At 39.2% G+C, this 22,747-nt stretch overlaps 1 long non-coding RNA gene across 1 annotated transcript in view; it reads left to right on the forward strand.

Moving 5' to 3' along the window:
- LOC132006860 (uncharacterized) overlaps positions 1 to 22,747 on the forward strand; it is a 33,905-nt gene that overhangs the window by 5,375 nt on the left and 5,783 nt on the right. Inside the window, exon 2 of the long non-coding RNA XR_009401241.1 lies at positions 5,762 to 5,910. This is a non-coding gene — a long non-coding RNA (uncharacterized LOC132006860). The remainder of the gene's footprint in view (positions 1 to 5,761; positions 5,911 to 22,747) is intronic.

Here is a 22,747-nt window from a genome sequence, read left to right on the forward strand (position 1 = left end):
ACGAGTCCCACATCGGGCTCTCTGCTCAGCAGGGAGCCTGCTTCCTCCTCTCTCTCTGCCTGCCTCTCTGCCTACTTGTGATCTCTGTCTGTCAAATAAATAAATTTTAAAAACCTTTAAAAAAAAAAAAGGTTAGGAAACACTGCGTTATATCCAGGAGTGAGACTGTAGTCTATCTGTATATTCAACCTTATACGTACTGCCAAAGAGTTTTCCAGAACAGTTCTATTTTTTGAAGTATCAGAGACTGTTCTAATGTATCCCAGGGTTCAGGACAACCCACTCTGCTATACAGTTCACGGTATGCAGAACAAACAATATCATCTTACTGAATATTTGGATTGATAAGGTCCTGTCTCTCATCTTCCTTGGTCACCACCACAGTCTGTAATCAGCAGCTTCTCCTTCAGGTTCGCAAAGAAACTAATTCTGTCAAGAAGGATATAAAGAGCTCTAGGTGATTTCATCAATAAATAAATATCGAGTCATCCTAACTACAAATTCTTTTTTTTTAAGATTTTATTTACTTATTTGACAGAGAGAGAGAACAAGAGAGGGAACACAAGCAGGGGGAGTGGGAGAGGGAGAAGCAGACTCTCCCAATGCGGGGCTTGATGCGGGGCTCCATGCTGGTCTCCAACCCAGAACCCTTGGGATGGTGATCTGAGCTGAAGGCAGACGACTAAAGACTGAGCCGCCCAGGCGCCCCATAACTACAAATACTAACTCTGACTCTGTGCCCCAGTTATTAACAGCTATTCTAAGACTCCCTGTTGGGTTTGTTTGTTTGTTTTTGTCCACACTTTGAGACCTCTTTTGCTGACCCCATGCCTTCTATGTCAACAGCTTGCCTTGACTACACCTGTCACTGCCTATTCTGAAAATCACACTCCTAGAAGCTTAGCTAAGGAAAGAAAAAGAGAAGAGCATTCTCTGAAAGTGATGCTTTTTCCTATATATTTTTTAAAGTGCTATATTGACATGGTTGTTTTTAATACTTGTGGTGCAGAGAAAATAGTCAATAAATGCGGTCTTTAAAAAAGCAAAAAAAAAAAAAAAAAAAACCACAAACAAACAAACAAACAAACCCCAAGCTGTACACTCTCCTACCAGTCAATACCATAGCCTCTCTCATACAACCCACCCTTTGGCTTCCTTCCCCTCAGGTTAGAAATAAGGCAGTCCTCTGTATCTCCCCTCTCCCCACTGGGCTTATTTTTATCATCTGAAGCTGGGTCTTCCCTCCAGCACCTGCCCCATTCCAGACATCTCAGGTTCTAGCCTCCACTAAGTATAGTTAAACCTATTTGTGTCCCAAGTTGTCTTAGTTAAAAGATCAAAGGCTCCCTGCACTTCCCGAGTCTCAGACCAGTCCTATGTGAAAAATACTGTCCCCTTACTGAATCATAATTTATATTCTTAATCTGCAGGCTGTGAATATTTCTTCTGGACCTTCCTACACTCCTTACATTCTGGACCTGCCTACCTTTAGGGAATCAAATGGTACCCTCTGATATCACAATTGTAAAATCCTTATTTAAAAAAAGAAGCTGGGGACGCCTGGGTGGCTCAGTGGGTTGAGGCCTCTGCCTTCAGCTCAGGTCACGGTCTCAGCATCCTGGGATTGAGCCCCTCATCTGGCTCTCTACTCAGCAGGGAGCCTGCTTCCTCCTCTCTCTCCCTGCCTGCCTCTCCACCTACTTGTGATCTCTCTCTCTGTCAAATAAATAAATAAAATCTTTAACAAAAAATAAATAAATAAAACAAATAATAAAAATTAAAAATTAAAAAAGAAGCCATTTGGGCTCCTGGGTGGCTCAGTTGGTTAAAAAAAGAAGCCATCTTTGCTTTCCCATTGTACTTAGATGGCTACTAAACTCTGACAGACATTGAACTGAAACCACATTTGGGGGGCAGTAACTGGAAAAACCAAATGTTCTTCACCACTGGCTGCCTCACTAAATCCAGGCCCAGAAGTGATAGTGGGGGCTGGGGGCAGCAGAAGGGGCGTCCGCAGCTCAGCCAGCCATCCAGAGAGCACTGCCATTGCTATCAGCTTAGCAGGACTCTAGTCACTGCACAGTCATTTAGAATGTCCCAGGGACTCAACAACATAGGAAGAAATGTAAACTTTGTTAGCTTCCATTATGTCCAAGGGCACAGATTAATCCTCTTAAACATATCTAGACTTCCAGAGGCTCTGGACCCAGTAGAAGGACAGTGATTCCCTGGAAAGAAAATATTGGCTCAGAGTGGGAAGAATGGAAAAAACAGGTTCACTTCTTTAAAAAGTTGCAATTATGTATTTTTCAACCGAGTAAAAATGAATCGTGATCTCCCTCTACTGACCAAAAGAGGAGTAGCCACCAGACCATCTTCTTGGGTTTCTTTTTTTTTCAACAGGGTGTTTTTAAATATAATATGTTCGTATTTATCCTTAGCAAGTAAACACACACACACACACACACACACACACACACACACACACACAAGCATATGTATATATCTCTGTTTCTTTATGACCGGACCGTAAGACTGTGCTTGGAGCAAGGATCAGAACACAAAGTATGGATGCCATAATTTGGATACCAGTTACACAGGGACTAATTGCTTTACAGGTAAGCATAGCAGCCTCATAAAATATTAAAATCTTGGGGACTGGAAAACTTCATGTTTGGTAAGCTGGTGTCTGAAAGAAGAGGAAATCTGATTTTCCTAAGGTCGGACTAAATGAATTTACATTGATGAGCAAGCTTCTATGAAATGCCAGGAATCAGATTATATTACAGATTTCTTCCTCATTTCTCCTATATCCACTAAGTCCTCTCTATTGAACAGTGTTTTTTTTCTCTCTATTGTTCTAAAAGTTATGATATTTTTAGTGTTCTGTGGTGTTTGCTCTTAACTTAAGAATCATACTCGTGGGCCAGCATGACCTTGATCCCAAAGCCAGACAAAGACCCCAACAAAAAAAGGGAATTACAGACCAATATCCCTGATAAACATGGAGGCAAAAATTCTGACCAAGATACTAGCTAATAGGGGCGTCTATGTGGCTCAGTGGGTTAAAGCCTCTGCCTTCTGCTGGGGTCATGAGCTCAAGGTCCTGGGATCGAGCCCCGCATCCGGCTCCCTGCCTGCTCCCTGCCTGCTTCCCTTCTTCTCTCTCTGCCTGCCGCTCTGCCCACTTGTGATCTCTGTCTGTCAAATAAATAAATAATCTTTATTAAAAAAAAAAGATACTAGTTAATAGGATCCACCAGTATAATAAAAGGATTATTCACCATGACCAAGTGAGATTTATTCCTGGGCTGCAAGGCTGGTTCAACATCCACAAAACAATCAATATGACTCATCACATTAATGAAAGAAAGAACAAGAACCATAACATCCCCTAGATGTGGAAAAAGTATTTGATAAAATGCTACATCCATTCTTGATAAAAACTCTCTGCAGTGTAGAGATAGAAGGACTATATCTCAGTATAATAAAAGTCATATACAAAAAACCCACAATGAATATAATCCTCAATGGGGAAAGACTGAGAGCTTTTTCCTTAAGATCAGGAATACCACAGGGGTGTCCACTCTCACCACTATTCTTCAGCACAGTACTAGAAGTCTTAACATCAACAATCAGACCACAAAAAGAAATAAGTCATCCAAATTGGCAAAGAAGGCGTCAAACTCTCACTTTTTGAAGATGGTATGACACTTTATATCGAAAACCCAGAAGACTTCATGCAAAAATTGCTAGAACTGATACAGGAATTCAGCAAAGTTGCAGGATATAAAATCAATGCACAGAAGTCAGTTGCATTTCTTTGCACTATCAATGAGGCAGAAGAAAGAGAAATCAAGGAATTGGTCCCATTTACAATTGCACCAAAAATCATAGGATACCTAGGAATAAACCTAACCAAAGCACAAAAGGATCTGTGCTCTGAAAACTATAGAACACTTATGAAAGAAATAAGGGAAGACATAAAGAAATGGAAAAACATTCCATGCCCATGGATTGGAAGAACAAATATTGTTAAAATGCCTTACCTACCCAAAGCAATCTACACATTCGATGTAATCCCTATCAAAATACCACGAACATTTTTCACAGAGCTGGAACAAACAATCCTAAAATTTATATGGAACCAGAAAAGACCCCGAATAGCCAGAGGAATGTTGAAAAAGAAAACTAAAGCTGGAAGCATCACAATTCTAAATTTCAAGCTGTATTACAAACCTGTAAACAAGAAAGAATGGTACTGGCACAAAAACAGTCACATAGATCCATGGAAGAAAATAGAGAACCAAGAAATGGACCCTCAACTCCATGATCAAGTAATCTTCTACAAAGCAGGAAAGAATACCCAATGGAAAAAAGATAGTCTCTTTAACAAATGGTGTTGGGAAAATTGGACAGCCACATGAGGAAGAATGAAATGGGATGATTTCCTTATAGCATACACAAAAATAAACTCAAAATGGACAAGAGACCTAAATATGAGACAGGAATCTATCAAAATTCTGGAAGGGAACACAGGCAGCAACCTCTCTGACCTCAGCCACAGCAACTTCTTGCTAGACACTTCTCCAGAGACAAGGGAAACAAAAGCAAAAATGAACTGCTGGGAATTCATCGAGATAAAAAGCTTTTGCACAGCAAAAGAAACCATCAACAAAACCAAAAGGCAACCTACAGAATGGGAGAAGATATCTGCAAATGTCTTATCAGATACAGGGCTAGTATCCAAGATCTATAAAGAATTTATCAAACTCAATACCCCCCCCCCAAAAAACCCCACGAAAATCGAGGTCAAGAAATGGGCAGAAGACATGGACAGACATTTGTCCAAAGAAGACATCCAGATGGCCAACAGACACATGAAAAGATGCTCAACATCACTCAGCATCAGGAAAACACAAATCAAAACTACAATGAGATACCACCTCACACCTGTCAGAATGGCTAAAATTAACAACACAGGGAACAACAAACATTGGCGAGGATGCAGAGAAAGGGGAACATTCTTACACTGTTGGTGGGAATGTAAATTGGTACAGCTACTCTGGTAAAGAGTATGGAGGTTCCTCAAAAAGTTAAAACAAACAAACAAACAAAAAAAAAAAACCCTACACCCTATCAATTATACTAAATAGTGCTATTTAGTATTTATCCAAAAGATCCAAACATAGTGATTCAAAGGGGCACGTTCACCCCAATGTTTATAGCAGCAATGTGCACAATAGCCAAACTATGGAAAGAGCCCAGATGTCCATTGACAGATGAATAAATAAAGAAGATGTGGTATGTACGTGTGTGTTTGTATACAATGGAATATTATTCAGTCATCAAAAAGAATGAACTCTTTCCATTTGCACTGAGGTGCATGGAGCTGGAGGGTATTATGTGAAGCAAAATAAGCCAGAGAAATGATTTCACTCATATGTGGAACATAAGAAACATAGGGGAAAGGAAGGAAAAATAAAATAAGATAAAAATTGAGAGGGAGGCAAACCATAAGAGATTCTTCACTATAGGAAACAAACTGAGGGTTGTTGTAGGGAGATGGGTTGGGGGTATGGGGTGATTGGGTGATGGGCATGAAGGAGGGGATCTGATGGAAAGAGCACTGGGTGTTATATGCAACTGATGAGTCACCAAATTCTACCTCTGAAACTAACTAAATAAATAAATATCATACTCATGTATATTTACTTTTCTTAATTTCTTTTTTAAAATGATTTACTCATTTATTTGACAGAAAGAGAGAGCAAGAGAGCAAAAGCAGGGGAGTAGCAGAGGCAGAGGGAGAAGCAGACTCCCCACTAAGCCCAACACAGGGTTCTATCCCAGGACCCTGGGATCATGAGCTGAGATGAAAGCAGATGCTTAACCACCTGAGACACCCAGGTATGCTACTTTTCTTAATTTCTTAAAGATATTAATATCTGTAGCTTCTTCCTAATAAAACTAGAAGTTTAGCACACTCTTAAATTAATTTGGTCACCTGTCATCCCCATTATATTAATATGGCCTATAATTTTAATTATGGATTTTGATGAATATATGTTCATTTTTTCTTCTCTTTAGTCCTGAAATTATTTTTATTTTATTTTTAAGACATCAAATACTTTGCAAAGAAATTTGGTCATCCAAAGTTGCCATATTTCCAGAACTATCTTTTAGATTTTTTTGGATTTTCATTTGAGTACTTCCATTCCAGTTTCAATTTGGGTTCTAGTTACTCAAAGACCATTTTTATTATTCCCTTACATTTGAATAACAATTTAGCTAGATAAAAAGTATAGGCTCAAAGTTCTTTTCCTCAATATTCAAAAAAAAATAATAGCTCCATTGCTTTCTTGAGTCCAGAATACCATTGAAAAGTTAGGTATCAATCTAATCTTGATTCTTGATTGTTGATGTATTTTTCTTTCTGGCTCATTTGTAGGTTGGTTGATATTTTTTTCTTTCTTTCTATCTTTTTTTTTTTTTTAAGATTTATCTATTTGACAGGCAGAGTTCATAAGTAGGCAGAGAGGTAGCCAGGGGGCGGGTGGGAAGCAGGCTCCCCGCGGAGCAGAGAGCTGGATGTGGGGATCAATCCCAGGACCCTGGGATCATGACCTAAGCCGAAGGCAGAGGCTTTAACCCACTGAGCCATCCAGGTGCCCTTAGGTTGGTTGACTTTTTAAAAAAATCAGTACGCTTTACTTTTTAGAGCAGTTTTGTCTAAAAATTGAGCAGAATGTAGAGTTCTCATATACCCCAACACTTCCCCTCACCCACCCACCAATATACATGCGCACACACACACACACACGCACATGCAGTTTCCCCTACTATGAATACATGTGTTATAAATGATGAGCAATATTGATACATGATAAATGTATCAATCAACATGTATGTTGATTCATGATTATTAACTAAAGTTCATAGTTTACATTAGGGTTCAATCCTGTCTTAAACATTCTATGGGTTTAGGTATATTATCCACCATTATAGTAACATACAAAATAGTTTCACTGCCCTAAAAATCTCCCATGCTCCACCAGTTCATCCCTCTTTCCCTCTTCCCATTGCCATCATCATCACTGTCACCATGATTATCAATATCATCATCCATACCAGCATTGCCATCGTCTTCATCACCATCACCATAAACATCATCTTCATCATCATTGCCATCACCTACATCATCTTCATCATCATTGCCATTACCTACATCATTGCCATCACCTACATCACCTACATAATTATGAACATTATAGGCATAATCAAAAGAATCTTCATAATAATCAAAACCATCATCTTTATCACCAGCAGCAGCAGTAGCAGGTCACCATCATTATTCACACAATCATCCTCACCATCATTGTCATGATCATCAACATCATTGTCATCAACCATGGTCATCCTCATCATCATCACCCTTCACCATCATCTTCATTATCATTGTCACCTTCTGTTATGGATTCACTTATGCCCTCCAAATTCATATGTTGAAGGCCTAACCTCTAATGTGACTGTATTTGGAGATAGGGCCTTGAGAAGGTAAAGTTAAATGAGGTCATAAAGGTAGGGCTCTATTCCTATTGGAGTTGTGTCCTTCCAAGAGAGCTCACATTCTCTGCTCATACACCAAGAAAAGGTCATGTGAGGACACAATGAAAAGGTGTCTATCTGCAAGCTAAGGAGAGAGATCTCATCAGAAACCAACCCTACCGGCACTTTCATTTTAGACCACCAGTGTCCAGAACTGTTAGTAAATAAATTTCTGCTGTTTAAGCTACCCAGTCTGTGGTATTTTGTTATGGCAGCACAAGCTGACTAATATACCATCACAACCATCTTTATCACCTAAAGCACCACAACTGTCACTTTCATCATCAGCACCATCACTATTTTTACCATCACCATAATCATAATCACCACCATCATCAATCACCCTTAGCATCATCTTCATTATCACCATCACCGTCATCACTGAATTATGACCATATGTATCATCTATGTTAATACCATTTTCATCATCATCTTCTGTGTTCTTACCACTTTCAACATCATCATTGTCAATCACCATCATCATATTTTTCATCATCACCATCCTCATCCTCACCATTATCAGCATAGTCATCACCATAAAATCAGCATTATCTTCATTTCCATAATGATCACCATCATCATCACCATTATCACCAATGTCATCAAAATCACCATCATTATCATCATCATCATTATCAACATCACCATCTTCATACTGATCATAAGATTCAACATCATCAGAATCTTATCATCAGCAAAATCATCAATATTATAATCTTTACCATAATCACCAACATTATTTTCCCCATATTTCTCACCACCAATGGCTACCATGGCCACCAATGTGTACATTCCCATTATTTCATCATCTTTATCATCCTCATTATCTTTACCATCCTTACCATCATCACCAAAAAATCACTATCATCAATAGCATCATCTCTATCACTATGATTATCACCATGTCCACCACCATCATCTTCAACATCATTGCTATTATCATTTCCTCATCACCATCATCATAAACTTAATCATCAATATGATCATCACCATCATCCTCACCATTAACATTACCATCATAACTGCTGTCATCATCTTCATCATCACCATTCTCATCACATTTATCAGCACTATTACCATCATCTACAATATCTTCATCTTTACCATCATTGCCATCATCACCAGCATAATGAACATCACCATTACCATTATAATCACTTTCACCATTTCCATATTCCTCACATAAGCATCAAAATTATCTTTCTGTTCAGCATTACCAACATTTTCATCATCTTTGCACTCATCCCCATCATCATAAGAGAATCTGAATCATTACCTTTATCTCACCATCATCATCAGCTTCTTTTTTATCTTCATCATCCCCATCATCATATTATCACTTGCACTATCCCCATAACCATGACCATCACAATCATTGCTGTTATCATTGCAGTTGTCACAAATATCATCACAATAATCACTATCATCAACCTCACACTCATCAGTATAATCATCACTTTTATTATTACCACTACCATTTTCAGTCCTCATTACCATTAACTATACCATTATCATTACCACCAACACCATTATCAACATCATCATCGCCTTTCCTTTGGTGGACACGTAGTAACTGATTCGGTACTGCCTTCAGAGGACCTGCACAGACAGTCTATTTGGAGAACAGAATATGAGAGCCTCTAAGTTGCACTGCTGGACCCTGACCAAGTGGTGGACGGAAGAATCAGGAGAAAGTAAGAAAACATGTTCATCCATTGGAAGACCTGTCAATATGGGAACATGGACAAAATGGAACAAGTCAGAAAGGGTAAAAGTGAAAAGACTGATGCAACAGTCTTTGATCTATCACCAAACGGAATGTGACAAATTCCTGAGAAAATGGCCAGATAAGTAGCACCAGTAGCACCAGTTTCCAACTCAGATTCCATAAATTTGTCCACTTTAAGCCATTTATCAAGTGTTCCCTAGCTTTCTGGGCTTTCCTGTTTATGTAACTCCTGCATTCTCTAGACTCTCTTTCTATCATCCCCTTCTAATATCCTGACTTCTGGCAATATTGACATACACTTTCCCTTCTTCTTTTGTCCCTTTCATAGGTTGTCCAGAATAAGGGTTATTCCCTTTAGCAAACAGTTCTAACTGAGCAAATAGCACAGTAGTTTTTTTCAATTTCTTCATTTTTTCTTTGTCTTCTCTGGAGTTTAGCAAAACATAGAAGCAAACTACTGCTAAGATTTGAGTAATAGTCTGCCCTTGCCTTACCACAGCATTTTCCCTAATAAGAAGACACAGGTGGTTAGGATCAGAGGGCGAATTTGATCTGTCCTTAGATCCAGGCCTACAAACATAGAGAAAACAGCTGCAAATCACTGATGAAATCAATGGGGGATTCACTCCCCCCCCCTTCTTGCCACCACTGCAACTGCCACCAGCTTACCCTTAACGGAAAGGCTTCACCTGTGATCATTATCAACCCTTCTAGATGGGTTTCTAAAGTCCTTCGTTCTTTCAGATGTGTTGGGATGACAAAAAAAAAAAAAAAAAAAAAAACTTCCCTTGTCACTGTAACACTGGATATGATCTTCCAGACTCCAAAGTGTTTGCTAGAACACACAAACAGCTTTATGATAGCAGATCCTTCTGCTAGCAGGATTCCATGCAGCTGCCAACTGCAGAATTCTAGGAAGTAGCCAGTGCATGGCACCATGCACGTGGTTATAAACTGAAAACACTCTGCTTCTGGGTCCCAGGGGACAGATGACATGAGTAGCATCAGCTGGCAAGAAAGGAATGTGCATTACCTGGGTGTCTGGGGTAGCTCCTCACTGACATCCCCTTTTGTTGCTGATCTAACTAGGAAGGCCTGGGAGGTTTTTTAAAATTAAATTAAATTTAATTTTTGATGTATTCATTTATTTGAGAGAGCGTGTGTGTGAGCAGTGGGGAGGGGCAAAGGTGGAGGTAGAGGGACAAGCAGACGCCAGGCTTAATTAACAGGGTTAATCCCACGACCCTGGGATCACGACCTGAGCCTATATCAAGAGTGAGACACTTAACTGACTGAACCACCCAGGCACCCCAAGCCTGGGTGTTTTTTTTCCACATACACAAGAAAAATGTAAACTATATAGCACTTTGGTCTGCTTTCCCATATTAACGTTCATCAGCTTAACACCTTCTTTGCTTGCCTTTTTCCAAGTAACCAGTGAAACTGCTGTTCACGTCTACCCAGGTTCTCAATTTTTCTCAGATCATGTCCCTTTATCATATCTACTTTTCATTATTTTTTTTAAGATTTTATTTATTTATTTGACAGAGAGTGAGACAGCAAGAGAGGGAACACAAGCAGAGGGAGAGGGAGAAGCAGGCTTCCTGAAGAGCAGGGAACCTGGTATGGAACTTGATCCCAGGACTCTGGGATCATGACCTGAACTGAAGGCAGACACTCAATGACTGAGCCACCCAGGTGCCCTCATATCTGCTTTTCCAACTTCGTGGATGAGAAGGGACTCTCAGAGGGGTAATCTGGGATAAGACCTCATGTGGACATAGGGCCAGGTCATGAGGCACAGAAACATTCATCTTCAAATAGCGGCTGCTGTATAGAGAACACAGTGCAGACAAAGTCAGCAGATTTCATCACTGATGAAGCCAACAGCCAGTGCACACACACCATGGATACCTTGAAGATATCTTGCCATCGTTTTTTCTTTTTTGGTATTCCAGATGCCTGTCACCTGAGTCCCTCCCACAAAACCCTCCAGTTTATACACCTGCATCTCCCCAGCCCAACCCCAGCATTAGCCTCCCGTGCTCTCTGCATACTCAGGGGAAAGTATGCAGGAAAAAGAGAGCACGCCAAAAGCCAGGGCTTCCACAGCTGCCAGTGAGCTCATAGTTGGCCATGGCCACTGCTGTCTGCCCTGACCCCCACCGCTCCATGGGTATCTGTGACTGGATCCTGCCACTACACAGGCATTTGCAGCTGGTCCCTGCAGCTGGATGTGCACCTGGCATGGGATCCAGCCACCACTGCTGTCTGCCTGGGTCCCTGGCCACCAGAACCGTAGGTGCCGCTGAAGACGGCAACCCTTGTAGCCTCTGCAAACCCCATGGTGCCATTCACCAGACACCTTGTAGCCTCTGCAGACCCCAAAGGACCATTCAGTTGTGGATGCTGTCCTCCACAGCATCCTGGGCCAAAGCGGCATCATACCCAATTAGACATGGTGATGTCACAAGCCCCTGCCCTAGGTGCTCCACACCAGCAGACCAGGGGTCACAGCAGAGGCCAGCATACCCCACCCAAAGACAAAAGGGCTCACTTATGGAAGTCAGCCCATAAAGTTCAGAAGAGGTAACTGCTTACTCAAATGCACAGACACCTATACAAAGCCCCAGGGATGACACAGGGTCAGGGAAACGTATCTCCACCAAAGGAACACAATAAACCTCCAGTAACTAATCCCCCCCACAACAAATGGAGATCCAGCAATTTCCCTGCAATGAGTTCAAAATAATTGTTCTAAAGATGCTCAAAGATGTATAAAATAACACAAATGAACAATTTGATATCAGGAAAACTACAGGAATAAAATGAGAAGTTCAATAAAGAGAGAACATAAAAAGGAAATTGAACTGAACTGAACTGAAGAATACAGTGACTGGACTGAAGAATTCAAAAGAGAGCTTCAACAACAGACTTGTAAAAGCAGAAGAATCATTGAGTTAGAAGACAAATCAATTGAACTTATCGAATTAGAGGAGCAAAAATAAGAAAGAATGAAAATGCAAGAAGAAAGACTATAGGACCATAAACAAAAATATTATACACATCACTGGAGTTCCCAGAAGGAGAAGAGTGAGAGAGAGGGGTAGAAAGCTTATTTAAAGAAATAATGGTTGGGCCACCTGGGTGGTTCAGTTGGTTAAGCATCTGCCTTCGGCCCAGGTCATGATTTCAGAGTCCTGGGATCAAGCCCAGTGTCAGGGTCACTGCTCAGTGCAAAGTATGCTTCTCTCCTTCTATTTTCCCTCTCCCTCTGCCCCTCCCCCACTCGTCCTCCCTCCCTCTCTCTCTCTCTCTCTTTCTCGAATAAATACATACAATCTTTTTAAAAAAGAATGGCTGATATACCCAACATAAGAGCACCTAAATATATAAAACAAATATTAACAGACCTAAAGGGAAAAGTAGAGAGCAATATAATAATAGTAGGAGACTTTAATACCCTAGTTTCAATAAACAGTTCATCCAGACAGAAAATCAACAAGGAAGCAATGGCTTTGAAAGACATATTAGATGAGATGGACTTAACAGGCATATATAGACAATCCATCCAAAAGCAACAGGATACACAATATGCATTCTTCTCAAACAGACATGGAACATTCTCCAGGATAGATTATATGTTAGGCCACAAAACAAGTCATAATAAAGATAAGAAGATTGAAATTATATCAAGCATGTTTTCTGACCACAACGGTGTGGAACTAGAAATCAATTACAAGAAGAAAACTGGAAAATTCACAAGTATGTGGAGATTAAACCATGTGCTCTTAAACAACCAGTGCATCAAAGAAGAAATCAAGAGAAATCAAAAATATCTTGAGACAAATGAAAACGGAAATACAACCTACCAAAACTTACTGGATGCAACAAAAGCAGTTCTAGGAAAAAAGTTCATAGGGGCAAATGCCTACATCAAAAAAATAAGATAGATCTCAAATAAACAACCTAATTTTACACCTCAAGACCTGGGAAAAGAAGAGTGAATGGAGTCCAAAGTTAGGAGATGGAAGGAAATAACAAAGATCAGAGTGGAAATAAATGAAATAGAGACTAGAAACACAAGAGAAAAGTTCAATGAAACAAAGAGCCAGTTTCTTTAAAGATAAACAAAATTGACAAACCTTTAGCTAGACTCACCAAGAAAAAAAGAGATGACTCAAATAAATAAAATCAGAAATGAAAGAGATATTACAACTGATACCACAGATGTACAAAAGACCCTAAAAGACTACAATGGATAATAGTTATACCATAATTATACCAATAACTATACCAAAAAATTGGATAACCTAGAAGAAATGGATGAATTCATAGAAACATACAATCTACCAAGAGTAAATCACGAAGAAATAAAAAATCTGAACATACTGATGACTAATAAGGAGATTGAAATGGTGAAAGATAGGAACCCTATAAAGGCAGAAAGTAAAGTGTTCCTCCATTGGCCTACACACAGGGGTAGGTGCACATGTGGAAACACAGGGTAATGAACACTGTGTTTAGGAACAAACTGAGAGACATGGTAAATAAATGAAGTGTTGACCTGCATATGAAGAAAGACTTCCTCTATCTTAATAGGAATCCTGCTAAAACAGTTTAGAGAAAATCCCCCAGGCTGATGAAGTCCTTCATCCCCTACCTTTGATGTCTAAGTCCTTAGCCTGCCTTTAGCAAGAATTCTCATACTTTTGGGGCACCTGGCTGGCTCAGTCGGTAATCGATGTGAATCTTGATCTTGGGGTTGTAAACTCAAGCCCCACATTGGGTATAGAGATTACTTAAAAATAAAATCTTAAAAAAAAAAAAAAAAGAGTTCCCCTACCCTTGATACCTCCTCTTTCTAATTTTCCACCTACTGATCCCCTCACTTGGCTATGAGGCTCCACTTGTCCTTGTTTTTACTTTTTTTTTTTTTTTAAGATTTTATTCATTTATTTGACAGAGAGACAAGGCAAGAGGGACTACAAGCAGGGGGAGTGTGAGAGGGAGAAGCAGGCTTCCCACCAAGCAGGAAGCCCAATGTGGGGCTCAATCCCAGGACCCTGGGCTCTGACCTGAGCCGAAGGCAGACGCCAACGCCTAACGACTGAGCCACCCAGGACCCCCTATTTGGGATGTTTAGAACATCCTTAGTCTTTGTTATATGTGGAGATGAGCCTGATCTCTCCCCACTATTGCAATAAGGAAGGCTTCTTTGGGATGATAGTTGAACAGAAGATGCTTGATTAGAGAGAGCAATTCATTCGTGCTGTGTTAATAGTATTTTTTCACTTGAGACTTTTCTGGTTCTTTGTATGACAAGGGATTTATGCTTGATTGGATCCTGGACGTGTGGGCATTATGTTCTGAGTATCTGGATGATACTTACATGTTATACTTCAGCTAACAGTTTAAATTTAGCCCTTGGGTCATGGCGTACTTTTGTGGGCTGTGTTTCGAATGACAATTTGTTTTTCAGGCCTTGAAAATCTACTCTGCTCTGCTTTATGTATGTGCTACTCAGAGGCCAACCTGAAAACCTAGGCAGGATTTCAATTTCTTGTACAGGTTACTTGGGGGTTTTGCCCAGGATTCGATATATACTTAAAAATTCCTTTCTCCAACTCTTTTGTTGACTTTCTAGTTCGGAGGGGGAGAAACATCACCTCATCAAGCTTGCCCAGCTCTGTCTCCTAGATACCACCTCATTTGGAAGGGGAATGCTGCCTCCCAACTACTATTAATTTTTTTAAATACCAAGGAATTTAATGTTGAAAAGCTTTCACTCTGTACTTCTTCATTAAGAGAAAAGACATAGACATTCACTCGGCCTCTTAGCAAACCAAGAAATTCAGCTAAGATAGATTTTCGTTGAGTGGAATCTGAGCAGGAGGGCAGAAATGTGTAAGTAAGGAGAGTATCATGGGATCTGTGCTTTATTAGAACAGAGACCAGAAAGTTGATCCTCAGAATTAAAACCAATAAAGTATGATGGCAAGGAAAAGAAATGTGTTCCTGTTTCAGATTATACAACAAAATAAACTGAGCCATTAGTATATGTGATATTCATTCACAAGACCTCTCTCTTTTTTAAGATTTTGTTTATTTCAGAGTGAGCGAGTGAGAGGGAGAACTACTGGGGGAAGGAGCAGAAGGAGAGGGCAAAGCAGACTCCCTGCTGAGCAGAGAGCCCAATGTGGGGCTCCATCCCAGGACCCTGTGATCATGACCTGAGCCAAAGGCAGATGCTTAGCTGACTGAGCCACCCAGGTGCCACCACAGGATCTCTTTTTTTGCTGAGTAATATTCAATAAATAAACTAAATTTTTAAAAATAATGGAATGATTTTTTTTATACACATAGAAGAGTTATTTTTCCATATGGTGGCCTGGGTAAGTGCATTTTCCTTAGAAAATTCATTCCTAATTCACGGATATTGTATAGTTTTTGTGATAAGCTTTTTATTTTTATTTTTCTTAAGATTTTATTTATTTATTTAAGAGAGAGGGGGAGAGCACAAGCAGGGGGAGGGCCAGAGGGAGAGCAAGAAGCAGACTCCCTGCTGAGCAGGGAGCCAGATAAGGGTCTGGATCCCAGGACCCCAGGATACTGACCTGAACCAAAGGCAGATGCTTCCAACTGAGCCACCCAGGTGCCCCATGTAATAAGCTTTAAAAAACAATCTCAGAAAAAAAAAATTCAGTAAGAGAAAAAATTTACATTGTTTCATGATCATTAAGCAAAACATCAAAACATTCAGGAAGAAAGCACTTCCCTATACTATTTAAAAAAAAAAAAAAAAAAAAGAATATGGGGCACCTGGGTGGCTCAATCAGTTAAGCAGCTGCCTTCGGCTCAGGTCATGATCCCGGGGTCTTGGGATCTAGCTCAGCTTTGGGCTCCCTGTTCTGCTGGTAGCCTGCTTCTCCCTCTATCTGCTGCTCCCCCTGCTTCTGCACTCCCTCCTCCCTCTCTCCCCCTCTGTCAAATAGATAAATACAATGTTTTAAAAAATTATAAAAAAAAAAAAAAGAATGTGTTCCCTAGGGCACCTGAGTAGCTCAGTCAGTTAAGCAGTTAAGCGTCTGAGGTTCTGGGATGCAGCCCCTGCTCCTGGAGATCCTGCTTCTTCTGCTCCCTCTACCCCTCCCCCATTCATGAGTGCAAACAGCCAGCGAGCTCTCTATCGCTCTATCTCAAATAAGTAAATAAAATCTTAAAAAAAGAATGTGTTTCCTATATTACCATAGTGAGACAAAAAGATATGCCCACATCCTAATCCCCAGAATCTGTAACTTTTGCTTTAAGTAGCAAAAGATGTGATTAAATGAAAGATTTTAAGAGGAGGTTCTTATTCTGGATTATCTGGGTGATCTCTGAATGCAATCACCTTGTGAAAGAAAGAGACACAGAAGGAGTTTACAGACACAAAGAGAGGAAGGCAATGTGAGGTTGGAACAGTGGGAGATGCTGCTGAGGAATGCCAATAGCCATAATTAGAAGCTGGAGAAGTCAAGGAAGAGATTGTCTCCTAGAGCCTCCAGAGGGAGTGTGGCCCTGCCAACACTTTGATTTTGAACTTCCATTCTCCAGAACTCTGAGAGATAACTTCTCATTGTTTTAAAACACCCAGTTTGGGGTGCCTGGGTGGCTCAGTTGTTAAGCGTCTGCCTCCAGCTCGGGTCATGATCCCAAGGTCCTGGGATGGAGCCCCACATCAGACTCCCTGCTCAGCAGGGAGCCTGCTCCTCCCTCTCCCATTCCTCCTGTTTGTGCTCCCTCTGTCATTGTGTCTCCCCCATCAAATAAATAAATCTTAAAAAAAAAAAAAAAGACACCCAGTTTATGATAATTTGTTATGGCAGCTCTAGGAAACTAATAGTTATCCTTACACAACCTTGTTTTCTCTTTGCCTTCAACATGAGTTTCATGTTCCCCATGGAGTTTCCAATTATTGAGGTACTGTCTGAAGGAGGAGCATAAGATGGTGAGCTCACAAAGGAAAGCAGAAGAGCCAGCAGTCTTATGCTCCAACATTGTACCATATTTGGTTACAGCTATGCAATATATGCACATTAATGATTACTGAGGGCTTGAAGATGCCATAAACTTCAGTTCAAGTTTTGTCTTTGACCATTTGATTCTCTTCAAGGAGAATCAAGTCACGGGATTAAGAATGGATCCATGAAGTTTAGTTTTATACATTTATTTCTGCTTCATTCCTTTAAATTAGAGCAAATGATGATCTGGAGCAGAAGTTTCTCCTGCCTCAAAAGAGGTGGTGATGGAGGAGGAGGTCCTGGTACAAAGAGGACCACGGTGGTGATGATGGTTTATCATTTATTCCAGGTAAAGGAATTGGAAGACAAAGAACTCCCCCAGGTAGAAGTGGCACTGATAGAAATGATGGTGGGCATGGCTCTCTATCTGCCTGTAGAGACAGTAGAAGAGGTCCTGAAATCTATAAGTAACTTGACCGCCAGTGTTCCTGTAATAGAAATAATCTAATGTTAAAATGCTCGCACAGTAAAATAAGCAATAGACATTTGTGGGTTTTTTAGAGTTAATATACTACTTATTAATTTATCAATCTTCAAGGACTCAGTACATGCAAAAGACTGGTACAGATATTTAATATGCATTTTTAAACTCTACACAATTAGGGTCCTTCTGCTAACACTCTAATGCTAGAAGAGTTGACATCCTCATCAAAAGCTTTCTGAAATAATGAAAAATTAGATTTTATGATGAGTGTATGCAAAGAAGAAGTATTCTATCTGGCCTGGGCATGTTAGACTAGTTTGTTCAAATGTGGATAATATAAGGTTATGGTTTGATCCCCCTGGGAGCTAATTGGCTTTACACAAAGAGTCTGTCTCAGAATGCCAATGATCTAGCTATCTTATAACAACATAAGCAACATTCATTTGTATAGTAATATATGCTTATCAAAGTTTTTGTATCTATTATCTCTTTTGAGCCTTATTATAACCTTACAGTATAGGTGCTTATAGATGAGACTCCAAGACTCCAAAAGCCTAAGTGATTGGACAAAGGTCACAAATACAGTGTGAAACATGGTTAGGACTTGAATGCAGTTCTTTACACACCTAGTTTGGTTCCCTCTCTATTAAAGCAGACTACCTTCTCATGCCCACAAGTCATTTGTCACGAGCTGAAGACAGAACCCAGGTGAATGCCCTAATTTGGAGAGTGAAAAAAGGGAGTGTAACCAACTTCTTAGAGAAAAAAAAAAGTAAAGTAGGATAGGAAAAAAACCTGTCAACTATTACAGATACAGTAAAGCAAAGTGAGGATAAGAAAAGACCACCAGACTGGGTCACTTGGAGTTCACTGTAGAGTTTTTTTGTGAGTTTTCAGTAAAATGATAGAAACAGACCAATGCAAGCAGCATTTGAGGATCCTCTATTTTAAGATACAATCTTCACATTCTGAATATTCCCTCCAAATATGAGCTGTCTTGAGGAGAGTACTTAATCAGTTGTAAAGTGTAGACCACCTAATAAAGATTTTAAGTATGAAAATTTTTCTCAAAGAGAAGGTAAGTGGGAATATAAAGTTGACAGGTTTTGAAATGAATGTAGTCAAGATTATAGAGGTCTACAAAAGCTTTGGGGATCATTCAATACTTAAACATTTTCTTCAGGACAGGAAATGTGGTCCTGATGGTTAATTTTACATGTCAACATGCCTGGACAATAGGGTGCCCAGATATCCGGCTGGGTGTTTCTATGAGGGTGTTATTAGATGAGATTAACATTTGAATTGGCAAATTGAGTAGCACAGATTGCTCTCCCTAATGGGGGCAGGCCTCATCTAATCAATTAAAGGCCTAAATGTAACAAAAGTGCTAGTCTTCCAATCAGTGAGAAAGAATTTTTACTGCCTAACTGCCTTTGAACTGGGACACTGGCACTTTTCCTGTATTCGGACTCAAAATCAAAACACTGGCTCTTCCCGGGTTTCAATCATGCTGGCCTTCCAACCAGAATACCATTGTTTTTCATGATTCTAAGACTTTTCTGATCAGATTAGATCTAAACCAATGGCTCTCCTATGCCTGCAGCTTGCCAACTCACCTTGTAGGTCTTACGACTTGGAGCTACCATAATCATGTGAGTCACTTCGTTACTCGTTATTATGTATATTATATTAAGTTATATGTTATGTATGTTATAAAGTACATACATATACATATTTATATAAAATATATGCATGTGTACATATAAATGTGTTATATATCATATATAAAACAGTCATATTTACATATGAATATGTCTATATAACATATAGACATGTATATATGTATGTATGATATATACATAAAATCTCTGTCCTGCTGGTTCTGTATCTCTAGAACCCAGAGTCATATAAAAATGGATGCAATTTTTCAAATTAGAATGATAAATTTTCTCTCAAAAGTAATTTTGTTTGTATAATATATTCTATCACAAAATATGTAGGGAAGCTTAGGAAACCAATGTTGTAAGGGTGCCTGGGTGGCTCAGTCATTAAGCATCTGCCTTCAGCTCAGGTCATCATCCTGGGTTCCTGGGATCAAGATCCGGCTCCCTGCTCAGCGGCTCCCTGCTCAGCGGGAAGCCTGCTTCTCTCTCTCTCTCACTCCCCCTGCTTATGTTTCCTCTCTCACCTTGTCTCTCTGTGTCAAATAAATAGATAAAATCTTCAAAAAATTTTTAAAAGAAAAGAAACTAACGTTTTAGTCTTTTCCACACATGGAAATGATTTGTCTTGAGAAATCAAATGTGTAGAGTTATTTAAACTAAAATTTTAACTTATGAGAAAGTCTGTTTCTGGTCATATTTTCCTTCTATTTAACTAGATACTTTTCAAATTAGAACTCATCTTGCAATGATACAATATATATGTAGTTTCATTACCTGCGTTTGATTTTTCTGGAATTCCGTTTTAAGCTCTTTGATCTTTTCTTCTGGCATCTTGTTTTGAGCTCGGGTTGAGGTGCTGACTTCATTCGTCTACAATGATCATCACCACAAATGCACACTTAATAATATAGCATCCAGAAACCTTTAAACAATATTATGTACTAAATAAATGGAACACCCTTCACTTCTTTAATTCCTGGGCCTTCACTTGTGACTATTCATGACAATTAAATCTCCTTCTCTGGGGATGGGCCTAGTGCTGCTGGTGGTAGTGGTGGTAATGATGAACTCTTCTTTCGAACCAAGGCAAACAAAAGCACTTTTACTCCTGAAAAAAATACTAGAAAAATTTTTTTTAATGTGTGAGCCACATTTTTCTTCATGTATCATGGGCATTTTTTTTTTGTTTTGCTATTCAAAACGAGATCTTAATAATTTCATCCTCAATGGGGAAAAACCAAGAGCTCTTCCTCTACAGTCAGGAACAAGACAGGGATGTTCACTCTCTCTGCTTTTATTCAACATAGCACTGGAAGTCCTAGCCACACAGTCAGACAACAAAAAGAAATAAAAGGCATCCAGATTGGTAAGGAAGAAGTAAAACTTTCATTATTTGTAGATGTCATGATACTCTCTATAGAAAATCCAAAAGACTCCACAAAAAAACTGCTAGAATTGATAAGCAAATTCAATAAAGTCACAGGATACAAGATCAATGTACAGAAATCTGTTGCACTTCTATATACCACTAATGAAGGAACAGAAAGAGAAATTAAGAAAACAATTCCATTTACAATTGCACCCAAAACCATAAGATACCAAGAAATAAACCTAACAAAAGAGGTGAAAAATCTGTACTCTGAAAACTACAGGACACTGATGAAAGAAATTGGGAAAGACACAAAGAAATGGAAAGACATTCCATCCTCATGGATTGAAAGAACAAATATTGTTAAAATGTATCTACTACCCAAAGCAATTTATAGATTTAATGTAATCCCTATCAAAATATCATCATTTTTCAAAGACCTAGACGAACAATCCTAAAATTTGTACAGAACTATAAAATGCCCCAAATAGCCAAAGCAATCATGAAAAAGAAAAGCAAAACTGGAGGTATCACAATTCTGGACTTATATTACAAAATGTAAGTAGTATATTATATTATATTATATTATATTACAAGTTATATTACAAAGCTGTAGTGATCAAAACAGCATGGTGCTGGCACAAAACAAACACATAGATCAATAGAACAGAATAGAAAACCCGGAAATGAACCCACAATTATATGGTTAATTAATCTTCAATGAAGGAGGCAAGGACATGCAAAGGGAAAAGAATAATATCTTTAACAAATGGTGCTGGGAAAACTGGACAGCAACATACAAAAGAATGAAACTGGACCACTTCTTTGCACCACATACAAATATAAATTCAAAATGGATTAAAGACCTAAATGTGAGACCTTGAAACTCTAGAAATCCTAGAAAAGAACACAGGCAGTAGCTTCTTGGACATTGGTCATAGCAACTTCTTTCTAGATAGGACTCTTGAGACAAGGGGAAGAAGAGCAAAAATAACTTACCCTGTTTTTTAATGTTACATACCATATATTTAAGTTAATAAATTAGAAAATGAAGTAAAAAATAAGGTGTCAGTTCAACTTCTTAAATATGTTTAATCTTGAAATGAGATCACACTTCTAGAACATTCAAGTTGATTCATATTAATACAAATTAGACTCTTTCTACTGTATCCTTAATTTCCTAGCATTTTGAAAGATGTGCTCCACCAATCAGACAGTAGAATGATACATATCATAAAGGTATTCTTGAGAGAGTAAATCAAAACACTTGTATAGGGGCACCTGGCTGGCTCAGTGGTTAAGCCTCTGCCTTTGGCTCAGGTCAGGATCCCAGGGTCCTGGGATGGAGCCCCACATTAGGCTCCCTGATCCATGGAGAGCCTGCTTCTCCCTCTCCCCCTCCCCCTGTTTGTGTTCCTTCTCTCACTGTCTCTCTCTCTGTCAAATAAATAAAATCTTTTTAAAAAATACACTTGTATAAAATGTTATGAGGGAATGTGAAAGGTTAAAATCAGTAAGCCAGAGAGATCATCTAAATGGTGGACATTCTTCTGCTGTGTTCTGCCATAGCTCCTGCCTCAGTCAAGCCTCAAAAGACCAAACAAACCTATTTAGTATGAACACTGGTTGGCCCAGCTAAAGAAGAAACACCAATATTTACATCCTATTTCCCCTTTGTTGCATTGTCACCTCAAGTCATTTTAGAAGGCTATACAACAATGCTACTCCTATTTCTAAAAGTGATATACTTTCTTGTCTGGAATTGTCTTTAGCTTAAATGGAACAATAATTACTTTCACTGTTATTTAATATTCATTCTCAGAGTATATTTCACCTTTAGAAATTACAAAAGGCATTCAGATCCAAGTCTGAAGGAAGAGTGGGTGAATA

This window comes from Mustela nigripes, chromosome X (assembly GCF_022355385.1).
Source record: "Mustela nigripes isolate SB6536 chromosome X, MUSNIG.SB6536, whole genome shotgun sequence".
In the NCBI taxonomy this organism is placed as follows: domain Eukaryota; kingdom Metazoa; phylum Chordata; class Mammalia; order Carnivora; family Mustelidae; genus Mustela; species Mustela nigripes.